Source organism: Carica papaya, chromosome 3 (assembly GCF_054855325.1).
Source record: "Carica papaya isolate Zhongbai chromosome 3, ASM5485532v1, whole genome shotgun sequence".
Classification (NCBI taxonomy): domain Eukaryota; kingdom Viridiplantae; phylum Streptophyta; class Magnoliopsida; order Brassicales; family Caricaceae; genus Carica; species Carica papaya.
In genome coordinates this window covers 20427757-20448349 of record NC_142311.1, presented here as the reverse complement: position 1 = coordinate 20448349, position 20593 = coordinate 20427757, and the positions used below count along the sequence as shown (strand labels likewise).

Sequence of the window (20593 nt, the reverse complement as noted above, 5' to 3'; positions counted from 1 at the left end):
AAGAAATTATAGATTAATGAATTATATGAGCATTAAGAGTCGACAAATTAGCTACACTCCAATCGTTTAATTGCTCATTGATTTAAAAATCAATATTATCAAATTGCAGGAAATTAGTTCTAGTTGTCATAAACATTCCAACAATCAATTTTTCCTTAATTTTAGACTAGTTAAGAAATTTTCACTAATTAATTCTCATCAACCAAACAACCTTAAGAATATGCTTGGAATTTAATTTTTTGATGGCACTAGAAACTAGAAGAACCCGATTCAAGTTGTCGAATTCATCTGTGTGAATTGGTCAACCAGATTATTTGTTCCCTTACTTTGAAATTAATTGCCATTGATACCGCCTTAGCTTAACAATTACGAATTTGAGCTACCTTGGATGTCTGTATGTTGTTGCATCACACATTCAACAGGCCTTGTTCAAACAGCTAGCAATAGCAAATAAGTATATGTACAGATAAATAACCAAATACTTGTATTTGGATAAAATTAAACTCAACTCAATTCAATCTCACAATAAAGATTTGAGTTTTGCTAAATTAATTAATTGGGAAAAGTAAACGTGTCGAGCCACTCATGATGAGTTACAGCCTAAAGTTTCTTTTGATTAAGTCTAATGAGGAAGTAACAAAGTGCAAAAAACCTTCAGGGGTTACTGTGTGTGGCGTGTGGAAGATGATCTTTGCTTTCTATCGGCGACCTATTTTATAGCCAAAAGGATTAGGGTTTCCTTTTGGGATTCTTCCCAATGATTTTGGCACTCAACTTGCTTTCCAAAATCATGTTCCCCTTGATTTTTGGTTGCCAATCTCGGCTGTAGCGAGATTATTTCTTTTAAATCTCAAGAGCACACCTTTTTCAAATTAGTAGCTGCACGTGTTCTAAGCCTTGACCAAGGCTTGATCAAGTGTGAATTGGGTCGGCCTCCTACAGCCTTAGTGTTAGCTGTGCCCAAGGGTCAGTTAGGCTTCTTCCTTTTATTGAGGCATAAGCCTTGGCCGAGGCTAACTTGAGGGAACCCGAAAATTATAACTCTGTTGATGCCTTTGCCTTACCTAAGGCATGAGCGAACCAGAACTAGATTCTGTTACTTCTTGTTGGGCTTAAGCCTGGGGCAAGACTTAGTCTTGGTCTGATAGCTTCTCCACGAACTCTTCTCCTCTTTATGTTGCTTTCCTTAATTTTATTCCATCTCCTATCCTGCATCAAAATAGACGAAATAACTCAAATTAAATAGCAATTATTCCAATTAAGCACAAGAAAATGGATAATGAAGATGATGTTTTTACACACTATCAAGACCAACGAGTAATAAGATAGTAATTTGCCATCATATTTCCTAATAATAATTAATTATTAGTTTTATTCTTTAATATTATAATAGTAATTCATTAAAATTTAAGACAAATTGCCAACTTAGTTCCTGAAATTTAACATTTATTATAATTTGGTCTTTAATGGTTTTATCGTTAACATTTTTTATTTGTTTCAAATGTGTAATTTTCTTCTATTTCTTAACAAAAAAAGTTAAATCATATTTAGAAGTTTTGAAAAACTAATTCAAAAAATGACTTTACTTAATTAATAAAAATTAATAAATTAAAAAATGAAACTAATGTTGTCATTATTTTATTAATTTATTAGTTTAATTAATTAGTTAAGTTTACTATATTTGCGCTCTGTTTTAAAACATCCAAATTTGATTTAAACATTTTATCTTTTCCTGTGACAGAATAGAAGGAAAGTGAGCATTTGAAATGAACAAAAAATTACTAGAACCAAATTGTAACAAAAGATAATGGAGATTAAATTGTAATAAGTAGCAAACTGCAAAAATTAATTTGACAATTTGTCTTAAATTTTAATTTATAAAAAATTTTAACAATATAAAAATTTTAATCTCTTGCCTATATAAATCACCATAGGTTGTTGCACTCATTACTACATCTGCATGCTTAATGGAGACATCCAGGAAATTTAGATCCTCTTATTTTCAAAACTTATAAGAGTAGTAGTTATGATAATGAAGGGCCTAGGATTGGGGCTTTCAAACCCATATCATAGATTACTTAATGATGTCATTTATAACTTGTTACCATTGGAGGTGTTTTTTCCCAATATGATGCGAAAAATTGAATCAAACCAAAAATTCAGTATGGACTAAGCTGAACAAAATATTGTTTAGTCTAATCCTTAACCCAAATATAAAGGGACTCGATAATGAAAGAAAAAGATAATTTTTCTTCAAAAACATAAAAACTAGGAAATTAAAACCTCAATCTTGAAAAAAAAAAAAAAAAAAAAAGAAATTTGGTTCCATCTTCAGTTCAGATCTCACCTCTTATTCAATCAGTAATCCATTTCAGTCTAATCCAGATTCAAACCAATGAACATGCCTCGTTGCTACTAGTGTAAATCATGGACACATGGAAAGCTCTAATCTAGCCCATTGAGAAACCTCAACTTACTCATTTAAATGTCACTCTCGTTATACCTCAAAATCACACTACATGATTTACAAAACCAAAACTAACAATTAAAATAAATTTAGACTTAAATAGAGATGGTTTTGGAATTTTTTGGTCCTAATAAACCTACATATAGGACCTTCAATACCTCTAATCAAATATTTCAATTACTATAGAAAATTGAATTAATACAATGTACTCAACATTTAAGCATAACCAAACAACTTGTACTTTTTAATATTTAATGCATAACAAACTTAACTTGTTTTAGACTTAACACCCACCCAACATAGTCTCACAAGTCTTACGTACTACAAGAGATTCACACAACAATTTTTCTATGAGAAAGAATAATAATCAAAATTTTATTTTGGAATGCAAATTGTAATTTTTTTACTTGTTCTCTCTAACATGTTCTTTATATGTCTTGGTATTTATATATGTTAAGAGTCTCACTGAAGATGGGAATTCAATTTGAATGTTCCATAATTTTAACCTTAAAAACTTTGAGCACCTTACAATATTATAGGATGATCTTGAGGTATGAGACTCTCCATGACCATTACTTTGATGTAAAAAACATAACGCGATACTAGCTTTCAATAGCTCAAATTCGCGATGAAATGATTAACACTTCGATATATGAGAATTTGTCACAAAAAAGGATATAATTAAATGACCTTACTTTTTTGTAATAAATTACTAATTTATATTTAAGTTTTAAGAGTGTTTCATGGTCTAGAAATGCTCTAATGTTTAGCATAAGTCATTAAAAAGGAGATTCCAATATTTTGAATTAATAAATCATATGATTGCAATTTTAGTTTCCAAGAAATATTGTTTCCTAAGATTAAGAAAATGCCTGCAAACTTTGAACTAATTCCATGTATATTAAGAGCAATTAAATGTATGTAAATAACATGGTACGTTGATGGGTGTCAAATCCACCAAAAAAAATTCCTATTTAACCAGTAAAACAAGATTGTAGTAATGGTAAGTAGGGTTAAATCCATAGGGAATTGGAAACAAATTTGCTTCCTTGACCAACGGATGAAAATTAAATAAAAGGGGGGGTTTTTGTTGGATCTAATGCACAAAAAGTAAACAATGAGTAGGATAATATTAAAAAAACTTTTGACTATAAGTTAGAAATTAAAGCAATTATAAGAAGAATTCTTAGTCGATGAAATAGTTAGCTCCAGTAACGTAATTGATCATAGATGCAAGGATTTATTTTGTTTAAGTTATAACAAACCAACTATACTTGGCAGAAATGTCCCGACAATCAATCCTTCCTTATTTCTAAACCAACTAAAAAATGTTTGTTAGTTGGTTCTTTACTGCCAAACAGTCATGGAAACGTCCACAGGATTTAACTTGTCAACGGCTTTGATAACTAGAAGAACTTGATTCAAGTTGATGGATTCATTCACATGAATCAGTCAAACAGATTAATCACCTCCTCAGCGCAACACTGATTGCCATTAGGTGCCCAGAACCACTCAAACAATTATGAATTTTAGGAGTTTGGCTAGCTACATGTTGCTTTCAAATGATCAACGGGCCCAATTCAAACAAATTCAAAATTATAAATATGTATAAGTGTGGAAGATAAATAAATGCCAAGACTTAAATAAAACATATATTAAACTAATTCGATCTCACAAATACATCACTGGAGTTCACCAAACAACAACTAGGAAAAGAAAACAAGTTAGCCACTCATGGTGGTCTTTAACACAAAGGGGTTCTTTTAATGGTTCGAAGAGAAAGAAGAAGAATGAAAGAGAAGAGTAGAATCTTCAACAATAGCTGTCAGTGGTGTCGGAAAGAAGAAGGATGTCGTTTTGCTTGGTAGCTATCGTCTTTATAGCCGAAAGGGAGCTAGGGTTTTTTTTTCTTTGTTGATTAGGATCCTTTTCCTTTATTCCACCTTAACCTCAACTTTTCAAATAATCTCCTCATGATTTTTGGCCCTTTGATCTTGGCAAGGAGGATATCTTTTTGGATTTACAAAAATTTGTCGTTCTTTAAATACTATGCAGATCGAACCATAAGCCTTGGGCAAGGCTTGTTTCTATTGTACGCAGGTCTTTTAAACTTAAATGTCACCTTGGCCTTAGTCAATGCTCAGTTGAGTATAATTTGTGTCCCTTTTTGTTGCCTTGGTTGCAAGCTATGCCCAAAGGTTAATTGTGTTCACCCTTTCTTGCCGAGATGTAAGCCTTGGGCAAGGCATATGTGCGTGGGCTAAAGTATGTTGTTGTTGCGAGGTCTAAGCCTTACCAAAGACTAAGACCATGATAGATCGTTGTTCTGTAGTTCTTGTTCTTATTTTCTGTTGTTCTTCCAAATCTTAAGCTCCATCTCCAGTCCTATATCAAATTGGGTAAAATAGCTTGACTAGATAGCAAACAATTCATTTTAAATACACAAAAGCATATGACAAGGGTGTTTTTTTTGCACCCTATCCAACTCCCCCACACTTATCTTATGCTTGCCCTCAAGCACTACACAGCTCGTACTATTAATCTTCATATCTTCACCACCTAATCCCAATCATTCTATATTAACTCGCATGCTACGCCTCAATCTCCAAGTTGCAAAAATGACCATCAGCTAGTAATTGCAAGTTTGAGTTTCAGGGAACCATACCTCACAACAACTATCTTGACTAGTATACAAACATGAAATGAGAGAAAATTACAAGTTTTACCACATAAAAATTGGGAGTAACAACCAACACCTAGTAGAACTGACACCAAACAAGTCTAGAATTAAAAATTTCGTGTGATTGGTTCATACTAAAACAAAAATTGTTAATAACCTTTTGACATGATGACAAAAATTTGTGATGAATGCACTCAGTTACTCAGTTAGTGGTGATTCCAAATATTGTGAGTGCATTTTACGCTCCATCTCACATTGTTACTCCAACATATTCTGAAAGTGAGTGCATTTTATGCTCTATCTTACTTATCACAAGCTGGTTGATTGCTTTTAATAATCCTAAACATGAACCATAAAATTATAAGCACATAAACCTGGACAAGTTATAGGTGGGTTTGTTCTAAGTATTGGCATTCTCTCTAAAAATGAGAAAAAATTAAATTTTTGAAAAGGCAATTCCCGCACAAATCATGCTTTAAGCGACATAATCGATAATAGTCATTCAAGGTTTGAAAAGATAAAAAACAAGTTGCAGTTCCTAGAAGATGGAGATAAGTGCAATTCAGTTTTTGAAACATCCTATTTGAGTTATTTAAAATGATAAAGATAGATGAGAGGTTGGAAATAAAAACTATTGAATGTGCGTGTGTAATGTAGCCAGCCTTGGCCAAGGTCAATGTCCCTAAAATGATGTGGTAGATAGGAAAACTAGCTACTTAGGATACATAATGCAGAATATAAGATGCTGCTCCCCTACACTTAAATTACACATTATCCCCAATGTGATGCACGCTAAGAAAAAGGCAATGAATAAATAGAAAACAAAAACAGAGGACAAAATAATAGTGACAAAAAAATAAAGAAAAAACAAGAGTAAAGTAAAGAGAGATGATAAGAGACTCCCCTGGTGTTCATCTATTGCGGGGTTGTGTGGTGGAGTGCCCGATTTGGGAAATCAGTTGTATCAAGGCTTCAACTTTCTTGTTCAGTTCGCACAAGGAACGCTCCATGGAGTGCAGGGTGTCATCAATCATGCGTATGTGCAACAGGGTGTGGTCCATAAATTCCTTGAAGTTAGGCGGTGGAGGAGCTAGGGTGGCTTGTGATTGGCACTTGCGCTGCTTGCTGTAAATTCTTCTGTCGTGTGGTACCAAAGGCCCAGGTGGGGCAAAGCAAGGAAGGCCATCTTTTAATTCTATGAGGCCCATGTCATTTAAAGACTGAAGGTCCAAAGGTGCCTAAGTATAGGCAATGTGCAGGTCGGTCTCATCAACATCGAATTGGGTTGTGAAGATGGCAATTCTGGTGATGATCAAGCCCAAGATTAAGGGCCAATGAAAGGAGAGTACATTGGTGAATTATGACGCGGACCAGTACCCTAGGTTCACCCAGCATTGCTGTAATGTGCGTCGCAGTTTTGTTTTGGAGATGATGTCGGTGCGTCTCTGCAACCTAAAAAAAAGCCTAAAACTTATGAATGTATTTTATGGAAAGGTCACGTAAGTAGAGCTTATTGAACTTGCTGAAGTTATATGAGTTGAGTGGTTGACGCAAAGTTTATCATAAATAGTGGTCGGATCAAAGTCTTCACATAAATCACAATACAGGTGTTTGGCTTCCTATTCAAATAATCCTAGGACATCATTAAACTGAGTAATGGAGAAATGAAAATGCCTATTCTAGAGATGGTAGGAGATGAGATTTGGGGTGTGAAGGTTAAACTTAGCGGGTTTGTAAAACTGGAAGGTGGTATAAAATGCCCTAACCAGTTTTACGTAAGTAGGTTCATCCGCAACGAAGAAATTGGCCAAGCCGATGGCGTAAATTCGTTTTGAAACACGTGTTCTGATGTTAAGAGTATCGAGAGTGGGGTTATGGGCGAATTTACCTAGAATAATGGGTAGCTTGCAAATGTCCTCACACCATTCCTTCTTCAAATCATCTTCGAAGATGAGATGTCCACAGATGTCCGTTTTGGCTGGTTGGTGGATGGGTTGGCTCCATCGGACTCAGGCCCTCTTTAGTGCTCATTTTGGAGTTTCTTCTTCTTTGACGATCGCACTGGTAGTAGGTGGTAGAGGGTCTTGGGTTTCAATCGCCCTAGTCAGTCCGACATCTAAGGTGGTGGTGGTGTGTGGCAAGGAGTCAGAAACATCTACTACGGGGCTTCAAGTTATAAAGCTGGGGGTAGAGGAGCTACTAGTGTCTGTTGGTGGAGTAGAGGTGGTTGGTGGTGTCAAGTTTGCAGTTTATGAAGTGTTATGACACGCAAATGGTCGAAGGCCAATGGTCTTTCTTGCAGATCGCTTGTGCCTCATTGTTGCTGATGGTTGAGGATTAAGGTTGTGGGATTTATAAAGGGAGTGCAGAAGGATAGAGAATGAGATGGGGTGTTGGAGAGGGAAGAGAGTCAGGATTTGAAATGGGAAAGGGGAGGTTAGGGTTTGGTTTCGGTTATTTATTTTAATATTTAAAACTGGGCGCTAGGTGGTGGTAACTTAGGGCAAGGGAAGTTTAGGGTTTGCTGAGGGGCTAAATATTATTTTTTTTAGTAGCCTCGGGCAAGGGTTGTATAGCTTTCGCTGGTTGGAGGCTAAGCCTATATAGAGGTTAGGAATGGTGTAGGTTTTAAGCCTTGGGTAAAGTTAGTGTGACCGAAAGGGGGTACTTGGGCAAGGCTTTGCTTAATATTGTTGTCGCTTCAGAAGCCTCTGCAACCTTTGGGCAAGGGTTATGCGAGGTTTCCAGCCAAAGTGTTGTGGGCTCAGCACAAGCCTTAGGCAAGGCTGGCTCTGTTGTTCCAGTATTCAACTACTCTGATTTCGCCACCCAAATTCCTTGTTCTTGCTTCATAATCATTAAAGAAATGTAAGGTAACTTACTAAAAATGCAATAATTTATTAAAAGGACTAAAATTAAAAGAATGAAGAAAACAATGGATGGGTTGCCTCTCATCAAGCATCTTTCTTTATCGTCCAAGGCTGAATTGTCCTACTTATTGTTAGGGATGTGCCTCAGGTTATTCGAAGATAATTTCTTCAATATTCTTTGTGGAGAAGCCCTTATAAAAAGGCTTAAGATGGTGTCCGTTCACTTTGAAGATTTTATGTGTGTCAAGGCTCTTAATTTCAATAGTGCCATGAGGAAAAATGTTGGTGATGATGAATCTTGACCTTAGTTTTTGAGGGAAAAACTTAAGTCGAGAATCAAAGAGGATGACCTTTTGCCCAATTGAGAATTACTTCTTTGAAAGTATTTGGTCCTAGAATATTTTTGTCTTTTCCTTGTAAATTTTGGAGTTCTCATAAGCCTCATTTTGTATTTCTTCTAGCTCCTGCAACTGTAACTTTCGATGCTCACCAGGTTCCCCCAACTTCATGTTACAGTTTTTGATAGCCCAATATGCTCTATGTTCCAACTCAACGGGAAAGTGGCATGTTTTTCCAAAGATTAGTCGGTATGGGGACATCCCAATTGGTGTCTTGAATGTTGTTCAGTAGGTCCATAGAGCATCACCAAGCCTTAGAGTCTAATCCTTTCTATTTGGGTTGACCGTTTTCCCTAAAATATATTTGACTTCCCAGTTGAAAACTTCTGCTTGTCGCTGGTTTACAGGTGGTAGTCGATGGATATACGATGAGTAATATGGTATTTTCTTAAGAGAGCCTCCACCATCCAATTGCGAAAATGGGTTCCCCAATCACTTATTATCGCCTTTGGGACTTCAAACCTCACAAAGATCTGTATTTTCAAGAAGATAATGATTGTCTTAGCATCATCAGCTCTGATAGCTTTTGCTTCGACCCATTTAGAGACATAGTCTACCATTAACAAGATGTAGATATTGCCGAAGGAAGAGGGAAATGGTCCCATGAAGTCAATGCCCCACACGTCGAAGATTTCACACACTAAAATGGGTGTAAGTGGCATCTGATCTCTGCAGCTGATGTTATGACATCCCTAATACGAATTAAGGCATAAGAGTATCATACAAAAAAAATAGATTACGAGTGCATGAATAAAATTATGTACAGTAGAGCAAATTATTGCAAATCTCTTACAAAATATATGAGTTCCAATTACACATATATATATAACTGAGACCAAAAGTGGCAACAAAATACAAAATATTAAAAAAAAAGGGCCACTTCTATCATTATATTATTGGACTCGTTAGAGTACAAGAACGATTATGCACTCAAGGTTTCCAGATCCACGAGATCCTTATAAATTTCAAGGGATAGGTCAGCGGACGGTTCCTTACTATCTTCCTCATCTGAGGGCTACATGGAAAGAGTGAGTTTCATATGCTCAGTAAAGAAAATATTATTTACATAACATCATAAGATTTAAAAAGTGAATAATTAAATCGTAAATACTTGCATTAAGTCACATCAGAGTCTTATCTTACCTAATAAAAATAATTTTATTTATTAAGAAGACATCATGTCATAGTCACAATAATCAAAATCAAACATCATACTTGACAATAAAAAAAATCAAATAAATCATGAAATGCTCAAATTTTCGTGTCATGCTTCGTAAAGTCGTTTCGATTTTTATCTCTGATGGCAAATGCAGATTTCTGACTACCCATGTGGAATGAATATATCATATACAGATAATGGCAATTTGCTCAGGCATATTTCAAGCTTGCCAAACCATGATACGACTATGACTACGGTCGTACCGACCATAATGGCCTTATCTTAGAATGTGGGAATGATCATGCACTCAAGTTTTACGGATCTACGAGATCCTCATAAACTTCAATGGGTATATCAGATAGCAGTTCCTCATTTTCTTCCTCATCTGGGGGAGCATGGAAAGAGTGAGTTCCATATCCTCAATAAAAAAATAATATTTAAATAACATCGTAAGGTTTTAAGGAAAAATTATTCTGATGTAAATACTTACCATTTGGCTATTTCATAGACCTATTTTATATTATAAAAATAATTTATTTATTAGAGATAAATGTCACGTTAATATAAACAAAACAAACACACATCATACCAGATGATAGAGAATATCAAATAAATCATGAAATGCTAAGATTTTTGTGTCATTCTTCACGAAGTCGTTACAACTTCCATCTCTGAAGGTAGATACAGATTCCCAACTACCCATGTGGAATGATCAGATCAGATACAGATAACGATAATTTGTTCAGACTCATTTATGGCTTGCCAAACCATAGTACGATCTATGTCCATGGTCGTACCAACTATAGTGGGCCTATCAGATATTCTATAGTCAAGACAGTACTTAGCCAAGGGTGACCCCTAATAGATATTCACATCACCACGGCTGTCATCCATAGGGAGCGGTCCTCTTACGTCTTTTCATACCAGATAGGGGAGAGGGAAAGATACCCTAGATGGGGTTAGGGGAACAGATACCCCTTAGAGATAAAAAGCCTAATGAGACACTTGATGCATTATGCATGTCAATACAAATACATACTCGGACCATTCATGCTTCATTCCACATTTCTCTTATTTTTTGTTTTTTTGTTTCTTTTATTTTTCAGGTAACTTTATCGGTTTCATATTATTTTTAATTACATGTAAATTATCAAGTGTCTATAAATCACATAGCATGCTTGAAATAAAAAACAATTCAACATATTAAACCTACAAACACAAAAGCATGCGAAACAAGCAAAATCACAAATTATCAATTTGATCTCTCTTTGTTTGTCTAAAAATACCATTTAAGACATTGAAAGAAATACTAAATTCTTACTAAAACCTTGATAATTTCTTCTACAGTGTTCTTCTTTTCATCCTCTCCTTCTCTCTCTAGATCACTCTCTCTTTCTCTCTCTAATTCTTAAATAGTAGAAGAATGGAAGTATGGGGAAAATGGGAAGGAAGGGCCCCTATTTATAGAAATGGGGAGTCGTTGGATCTATGCCAAGTGGAAAAATCCGATGAAGAGAAAGTAAAAGATGCTTAGCATAAAAAATGGAGGAGAAAACCCTCCTCCACCGGTGGCGGCGGCGCACCGCCCGAGGTTGGTAGCGGTGCATTACTGGAGGTCGAAGTGGATTGCCTAGCATGCTTCAAGCTAGCCTGCAGGCGTACCGTCCTCCCTGCTGCCCACACACATCTACTGTGCAGACAGCGCGTGCACAGTGTGCGATGCCTGTCCATGTCAAAGGTGACGCACGAACGACCAAACAGCACGCGCAAGGTTGACCTTGCGCCGTGCGCGCGGATGGGACATGCACGTTGTGCGCATGTCCCACGTTGGCTGTGCTCGCGTGAGTGTGCATAGTGCATAGGCGCCCGTGCGAGCAGCTCCCCTTCCCCGTGGAATTTTTCTGCAGGATTTCTCCTGTTTTTTCATTTTTTTTAAATTCATTTTTTAAATTAGACTAAAATAAAATAAAATAAATTCAACTAAAATAAATAAAAATTAGTATAATTTACAAATTACAATAATAATTTGCAGGTAAATTAGATGAATTTAATGCGGCTTAAGGGCCCGAATAAATAGGGTTTTCTAAATTAATTAAACACATCGATGGGTAGGCTGTTATCCATGTAGAATGACCATATCAGATATAGATAACGATAATTTGCTCATGCACATTTTCAGCTTGCCAAACCTTGGTACGATTTTGACTACAGTCGTACTGACCATAATGGTCCTATCAAATATTCTATAGCCACGACAGTACTTGACCAAATGTGACCCCTAATAGATATTTGCGTCACCGCTCTCGTAAGAGGATACGTTGTCATCTACAGGGAGTGGTCTTCTCACATCTTTCCAGACTAGATGGGGGAGAGAAAAATATATACCTCTTAGAGATAAACAGCCTAATGAGACACTTGATACATTATGTATGTCAATATAGATACATACATATTTCGGACTATTCAGGCTTCATTCCACTTCATTTTTTTTTCTAGATAATATCATCGAATTCATATTATTTTATTTACATGCAAATTATCAGGTGCCTATAAATCACATAACATGCCTTAAATCAAGAACAATTCACTTATTTAGAACTACTAAACATAGAAGATGCAAACTGCAAAAAATTATGGATTCATAATTTTAATTTTTCTAAAAAATACTCCTTAAGATTTTTAAAGAAATACTAAATTCCTTACCAGAACCTCAAAAACTTTTTCACACCGTTCTTCTTCTCCTCCTTCTCTCTCTAAACTCTTGGAAGTTGGAAGAATGAAATGGAAGTGATGAGAAACTGGGAGGAAGGTTCCCCATTTATAGAAACTGGGAACTGTTGGATTTGCACTAAGTGGCAAAATTCGGTGAAGAGAGAGAGTTGCATGGAAGATGCTCGATTTGATGCGGCATAAAAAATGGAGGAAAAATTCCTCCACCGGTGATGGAACACCCAAAGGCGGTAATTGCGCCTGTCCCTATCTACACACGATGTGACGCGCGCAGATGAGTCTGCCTGCGTGCAACAAGACACGCGCGCAAGATTGACCCCATGCCTCGCGCGGATAGGATATCCACACTGTGCGCAGGTCCTGCGCCTAGTCGTGCGTGCAGGCATGCATACAACACGCAATGCTCGTGCAGGCAACCCTCTCCCACAGGTGTTTTCCCGTGGGATTTTTCCCCCTTTTTTTGTTTTCTCCTGAAAATTAATTATTTTAAAATGATAATAATAATAATAAATCAAAATAAAAATAATAACAGATAAAATCAAAATAAAAATAATAACAGATAAAATCAAAATAAAATAATCAAATTAGCATAACATTGAAATTACGAATTATGATATAAAGCTGCGAAATAAATTTAAATGAGTTCAGGAGGCCTTAAGGCTTGAATAAATTGGAGTTTTCAAAATACAATTTAGCGCGGTGGTGAGCGGGGTGCTACAGTTGTTCCCGGTACGTTGGCAATTTTCATATGTTTTGCAGTTGGTGTATGCATCATGGAATAAGGATGGCCAAAATAAACCACACTCTAGCATTTTTTAGGCTATTCATATGGGTCAAAAGTGCCCCCCACATGTATGTGAAAGGCAAAACTTAAGGACATATGTTACTTCAGTTTATAGAATGCACCTTCTGATTATCTGGTCCTCATAATGCTTCCACAGGTATAGGTTATCCCTTATGTACTACCATGCTTCTCTTTTTATCTTTTCTTTCATGGTACTCGGTAGATCGGCTAACAACACGTGGGTAACAAGATAGTTGATGTTGTTCGCAAACTATAGGGTTGCTTACTGAACTGAAAACAAATGTTCATCTAAAAACTCATCACCCAACAAGGAAGGCTCTCTATTAATTGGTAGCCGGTTAAGGTGGTCTACTACCAAATTTTCCATTCCCTTTTTATCCCTTATTTCGAGATCAAATTCTTACAAAAAAGTATCCATCGTATTAACATCAGTTTTACCTCTTTTTATTTAACAATTACTTCGATGTTGCATGATCTGAGAATACAATCACATTTGTTCCCAATAAGTATGACCAAAAATTTTCTAAAGCAAATGCAATAGCAAACAATTCCTTTTATGTGGTAAAATAGTTCATTTAGGCACTGTTAAGAATGCAAGAGGCATAGTAGATCACATGCGGGTCTTTTTCAGTTCTTTGTCTGAGTACTGTACCTACTACTTGATTACTTGCATCGCCCATTATTTCAAATGGTAGATCCCAATTTAGCGGCTCTATGATGGGTGTTGTCATGAGCTTCTCTTTAAGTGCTTCAAATGCTTCCTTGTAAGACTCATCAAAGGTGAACTTGACATCTTTTTGCAGCAATCGACACGGGGGTTGTGTGATCTTTGAGAAGTCCTTGATGAACCTTCTATAAAAACTGGTATGCCTAAGGAAAGAGCGTATCTCCTGTACACGTTTTATGTAAGGCAGTGATTTGATGATATCAACCTTTCCTTTGTCAACTTCAATTCCTTTGTCAGACACCACATGTCCTAAAATTAGCCATTAATCCATCATGAAGTGACTTTTTCATAATTTAGAACAAGATTGGAGTCAAGGCATCATTTAAGCACCTTTGTGAGGTTGTCAAGGCACTCATCAAAAAAATCTCTGAAACTATGAATATCCACAAAATTGGAAAAGATGTTGACCATACACCTCTAGAAGGTGGTTGGTGCATTACAGAGCCCGAACGACATCCATCGGTAAGTGAAAGTCCCAAAAGGGCATATAAAAGTGATCTTTTTTTTTATCTTCGGGGGTGACCAAAATTTGGTAAAATCCAGAGTAGCCATACAGACAGTAGTAATAGGTTCTACCAGCTAATCTTTCTAGCATCTGATCAATAAAGGGTAATAAAAAGTGGTCTTTTCTTGTGGAGGCATTTAGTTTATGGTAATCAATGCAAACTCTCCATCCATTTTACACTCTTGTTGAAACTTTCTCTCCTTCATGACTTTCTATCACAGTGACTCCTATTTTCTTATACACAACCTGAACTAGACTCACTCACGTGTTGTTTGAGATTGGGTAAATGACCCCAGCATCCAGCAGCTTTAAAACATCTTTCTTCACTACTTCTATTATCGGTGGGTTCAAGTGCCTTTATGTTTGTTAGCTGGGTTTACTGTCCTCTTCTAGTAGAATCTTATGCATGCAAGTTGAAGGTGAAATTCCCTTGATATTAGCAATCATCTAGTTAACGGCTTCTTTGTATTCACGGAGTATTCTTACTAGTTTTTCTTCCTTGGCTTGGCTGAGTTTGTTGGAAGTTATCACCAGGATGGTCCTTCCTTCACCTAAAAATATGTACTTGAGGTGTTCGGGAGGCGACTTCATTTCTAGCTTGGGAGCCTGCAAAATAGAGGGTGAAATTTTCATGTGAGCAATGGGGAGATCAAAATGGGGAGCCATACCTTTTCCTTGCTTAAAGAAATTTAGCTCAAACACAACTTCTTGCAAATTCTAGTTAGCTACATGGTCTTTTTTCAGGATCCCTAAGTTGTTAGCATTTAAATCATTACAAAGTGCATTATTTACCTTGTCTCCCTGGCTTAGATCAAAGTACTTTTAGTTTAAGATATCCATGACATCAATGTTGCACACATAAGATAAATCAAAAGCAAGATAAATCAGAAGTGTATTTCATTGCATCATACACATTAAAACTTACCACTTCGTTATCAAATTCCATAGTGAGGGTTCTATCTTGGACATATATTTTTTTCTTAATGGTTCTGAGAAAGGGCCTGTCAAACAAGAGATTAGAGGAATTTTGAGATTTGTCATCCACCATATCTAACACATAGATGTCAACTGGAAAGATAAAGTTGTCCACTTGAACTAACACATTGTCTAAGACTTCTTAAGTCAACTAGAAAGATAAAGTTGGCCACTTGAACTAACACATTGTCTAAGACTCCTTCAGTGTAGATAACGAATCTTCTACCAGTTGAATGATGACTCCAGTTTTCTTTAGTTTTCTGGCGCTCAACTTGGAGTAAATAGACATGGGCATCACATTGATAGAAGCTCTGAGATCACTCATGACCTTCCTTATGCCCAAGCTACCTATTTTGCATGAAATGGTGAACATATCTTGGTACTTGTATTTGGGAGGTAACTTTCTCTGTATGATAGCCGAGACGTTCTTCCCCACACTTAACCTTTCGTTGCTACTTAGTTTTCTCTTGTTCAAGCATAATTCTTCCAGAAATTTGATGTACCTGGGTATTTATTTGATAGCATCAAGCAGGGGTAGATTGACTTTGAGTTTACAAAATGTTTCCAAGATTTCTTTCTCCTCTCTTTCCTTTTTTGTCTTGGCAAATATTTACAGGAATGGTGGTTTGATTGAAATCAAAATTGGCTTATCAGGATCTATCTTAACTAGAAGGGTATTATAATCTATTGTTGCCTCAGGAGCCTTGCCCAAGGCTTCTGGTTCTATCTCTTTTTGCAAGCCTCAACCAAGGCTTGTTCTAGCAGGGGTTTCTTGTAGTTCTTTCCCACTTCACAAGGTGATGAAACTAATGTTTGGCCTCAAGTTTACTTCTGTCTAAGACGGTAATTTTTCCTGGGATTTCAACTTACTCATGATTTCGCTAGTTGGCTTATTTGAGTCTCTAAATTCTAAATGCTAGCTTTTATTTCCTTTTGAAACTGTCGGGTGTTAGTAGCAAGTGACTTAACAATTTCTACAAGAGACATACCTTATTTTGGAGGTGTTTCTTGTGGTGACGGTGGCAATTTATTTGGGTATTGTTGGTAGTTCTACTACTATGCTCCATAGTTAAAATTTGAGTGGTCTCTCTATCCGAGGTTGTATGTGATCATACATTCTTTGTGGTTGAGTTAGGAAACCTCCATAGCATTGACTTACTACTGGTCATCTTCTTGGAGCATAAGACAGAGGTCCGTGGGGTGTCCCAAATGTGCACAATCAACACACTCTTACTTGTTGGTTGCTCTCTATAGCCATGGTTTTAACCAAAGGAGTTAATTCAGAAATTTAAGACTCAAGAGAAGAGATACTTACCTCATTCACTCTCCGAAGGGTGTCATGAATGGAACCGAATTGCTGGAAAGTGGCTGCCATGTTGGTATCAGCTCCCTTACTTGTCATGGTGTCTTGTTGATGATGGCACCTCTGTTGGCAGCATCTAACATCCTTCTTTTCGAGAGTAGCAGCCCTTTATAGAAGTAATGTATCAAAGAGTTATCTGATATATCGTGTTATAGGCAGCTTGTGCATAGTCGTTTAAACCTCTCACAATAATCTTGTAAGCTCTTAGAACCTCTTCAACGGATTCCACATATTTCTCTTCTGCTGACTGCCCAAAATGTTAGGGATAAACAATCTAAGAAGGTTTTTACAATCCATGCTCAAGTCAACCACTCTTTAGCCACATCATCCAAGGAGAACAAGAAAGCATGCAGGTTAATTTATTTTTCAGATACGCCTTAGGGTCTCATGCTAGAGCAAACCACATGGAATTCCTTGAGGTATTTTTGTGGGTTCTCATTCTCCATACCTTAAAACTTAGGGAGTAAGTGGATCAAACTAGATTTTAGCTAAAAGGGAACATCCAATTCTGGGCAGGTGATGTAGAAGGGCTTGTGGTTTGTGGGTGGAGTAGCCAACTCCCTCAATGTGTGCTCTTGTTCCATATTTTCTATTTTTGGTACAACATATGAAGTGTTGTCTTAATGGATCTGCCTTCTTTCTCGGGTTTGTTTTCTTAGATTTTTGGCGATCTTCTCAATCTTCGGATCGTAAAGAAGTGGTTCTCCATGATTGGTCCTGGTCATAAAAAGGAAAAATAATTAGTTAATCTTAACTCCTCGGCAATAGTGCCAACATTTGATAGGTGTCGAATCCACTAAAATAATTCATATTTAACCAATAAAACAATATTATAGTAATGGTAAGTAGGGTCGAATCCACAGGGAATTGGAAACTAATTTTCTTCCTTGACTGCAAGTTAAAAACTAAAGCAATTCTTTAAGTAACGTAATGGGGGGTTTTGCAGGATCCAATACACAAAAGGTAAATAATGAGTAGAATAATATTAAACAAACTCTTAGTTACAAGTTGAAAACTAAAGCAATTATAAGAAAAATTCCTAGTCGATGAAATAGTTAGCTCCAGCAACGTAATTGATCATATATGTACGGATTTATTTTGTTTACATTATAGTAAACCATTTACAGTTGTCGAAAACGTTCTAATAACCAATCCTTCCTTATTTCTAAACCAACCAAGAAACGTTTATTAGTTAATTCTTCGCTATCAAACAGTCTTGGGAATGTCCACAAGATTTAACTTGTCAGTAACCTTGAGAACTAGAAGAACCTGATTCAAGTTGTCATATTTATCTCCGTGAACCAGTCACCTAGATTACTCACCTCCTCAGTGTGACACTGATTGCCACTAGATTACTCACCTCCTCAGTGTGACACTAAGGAGTTCAGTTAGTTGCTTACTATTTTTCTAACGTTCAACAGTCCCTATTCAAACGAATTCAAAACCATAAATATGTATAGGTGCAAGAGATAAATAAATACCAAGACGTAAATAAAATATAGATTAAACCAATTTGATCTCACAAATACATTATTAGAGTTTACTAAGCATCAATTAGGAAAAGAAAATAAGTTAGCCACTCATGGTGGTTTTAACACAAAGGAGTTCTTTTAATGGTTTGAAGAGAAAGAAGAAGAATGAAATAGAAGAGCAAAATCTTCAGCAGTAGCTATTAGTAGCGTTGGGAAGAAGAATGATGTTGTTACACTTGGCAACCGCCATCTTTATAGCAGAAAAGTAATTAAGGTTTTTTCTTTCTTTGTTGATTAGGATCTTTTTCCTTGATTCCAACTTATCTTTAACTTTTCAAAATAATCTTCTCATGATTTTCGGCCCTTAGATCTCGACAAGGAGGATATCTTTTTGGATTTTCAAAAATCTCGCCTTTCTTTAAGTACTTTACAGATTGCAACATGTGCACTCGCACAATCTAATAATCACATACACATTTTACATATTCGTATCACATCGCAGACACATTTATATCATCATTGATTCTCCTATATTTTCATAACGTTATATTTCTTTCTTATTTTTTTCGTTTTACTTGACAATTTTATTTTTTTAAGTAATTTTATCTATTTACATCTTTTAAAGTTTCATCACGCGATTTCATTTTCGCTAAGATCAAAGAGGGCATAATAGGTCCCTTCTACCATATGGATACATCACATATCACATAAGACAGAATACATATCACACATCACATCTCCAATCCACCCGAACACAGACAGTCATGCATCAGGTATCACATATCACATTCCACATGCACCTGAACGTGGAATGGTCATGTATAGGACTTCCTAGCCACATCTGGCTGAGACTATATCCATAAGCAGGGTTCACTCACATCACATGCCAAATTGGCCACATACACACGCACACTTCCCTCTTCGATACCAGTTAAATTACTTTTCCAAGTCTTTTAAGAATCACTTATTTATTTTATCACTATTAAATTTTCTACTTTAAAATTTAATTACCTCTAAAATTAATGAGAATTCTTAATTATTATACTTCCTAATTATCTAATAATTTAATTTAACCTAAATTCTTAATTTTTCTAATTTCTTAGTTACAGTAAACATTCTCACAATATCCAATACATATACTGATAAAAGAATAGAAATAGAACAAAAAATAACCAAATAATATAATTTAACTATTAGAATAAAAATTTCATCGAAATCATGCACACAATTATTAAATTGATTATTTTCATCAAAATTGTCTACTAGATATCGTTAACTAATGGTTTAAACATATCAAATTATATTTATAAGGACAAACACACTTACCTAATTTCTATTCACGAATCTACTTTATAGAAGTGTCCTCGAACACTAAATTCAACATGTCAACCTGAATTTCACTTCAGGTCAACAGTGAACCTGATGTTTAACATCCTTCAACACTCATACTAACAATTAATTTAAGTTTAAACTATCTACTCGAATCATCGACTAAATTTTTTGCTGGATTAATTTAAACCATATGAAATTCAATAAAGTCAAAGTATTTTCAAGGTTTTAGGTTTTTAAAACTCGTCACGCGTAACCATCAATAAATTGTGCCACTGCATGCGCCTCCACATGTTGTTTCTGGAGCTTACACATGTCGCTGCCGAAAATTGCCACGCATCACCACTACCCAACTAGTAACCTTCACAAAATTAATAATGCCTAAAAACGATATCATTATCACCCACTTTTGGGTTAGTAAACTTGATGGTACGTTATCTAATTCGAGTTATTTTTTATGTTTTATTGTAGTACATTATATAAAGATGAAATGAGAAAAAATAGCATGAAAAGAGAAAGAGTTCGTGAAAAGAGTCATCAGCGCAAAAACAAGCCTTGGGCAAACCTTGGGTCCTACCCCAGACATCTAAGCCTTGGGTAACGCTAAGAGTCGCACACAGCAGTAGATTTAAATTAAAACCTGTGTTTTTCAAATCTGTAAAAAGATAATATTCAAGCCAAGATTTGGGGCCAAAAATCAAGGAAAAATGATCCTAATCAACAAAAGAAGAAAATCCTAGCTCCTTTTCTATAAAGAAGGCGGCTGTCAAAGCATAATCATCATCTCTCTTCTTCCCGACGCCACATAAAGCAACTTCTGCTACTTCTACAATTTTTTCTTTATCTTTCTTTTTTCTTATACAATCCAAGAACTCATTTGTGTTAAAAAACTTACTATGAGTGGCTTATTTATTTTTCTTTTTCTAGTTTATAGATCTAGCAAATTCTACCAATGTATTTATGAGATCTAATTAAATTAATTTGAGTTTTATTTCAGAGCTGGTATTTATTTACTTCCTGCACCTATATATATTTGTTGTTTTGAATCCATTTGAATAGGGCCCCTCATATGAGAAGAGAAATTACAAGCAGCCAGCCGAACCCTTCAAATCC

General features: G+C 35.8%; 1 long non-coding RNA gene across 1 annotated transcript; it reads right to left on the bottom strand.

Moving 5' to 3' along the window:
- Window positions 1-461: 461 nt before the first annotated feature.
- LOC148266822 (uncharacterized) lies at window positions 462-8338 on the bottom strand. Its single transcript, XR_015817923.1, has 2 exons — window positions 7036-8338; window positions 462-6599 (listed from the first exon to the last, which is right to left on the bottom strand). It is a non-coding gene; the product is annotated as an uncharacterized LOC148266822 (long non-coding RNA).
- Window positions 8339-20593: the final 12255 nt, after the last annotated feature.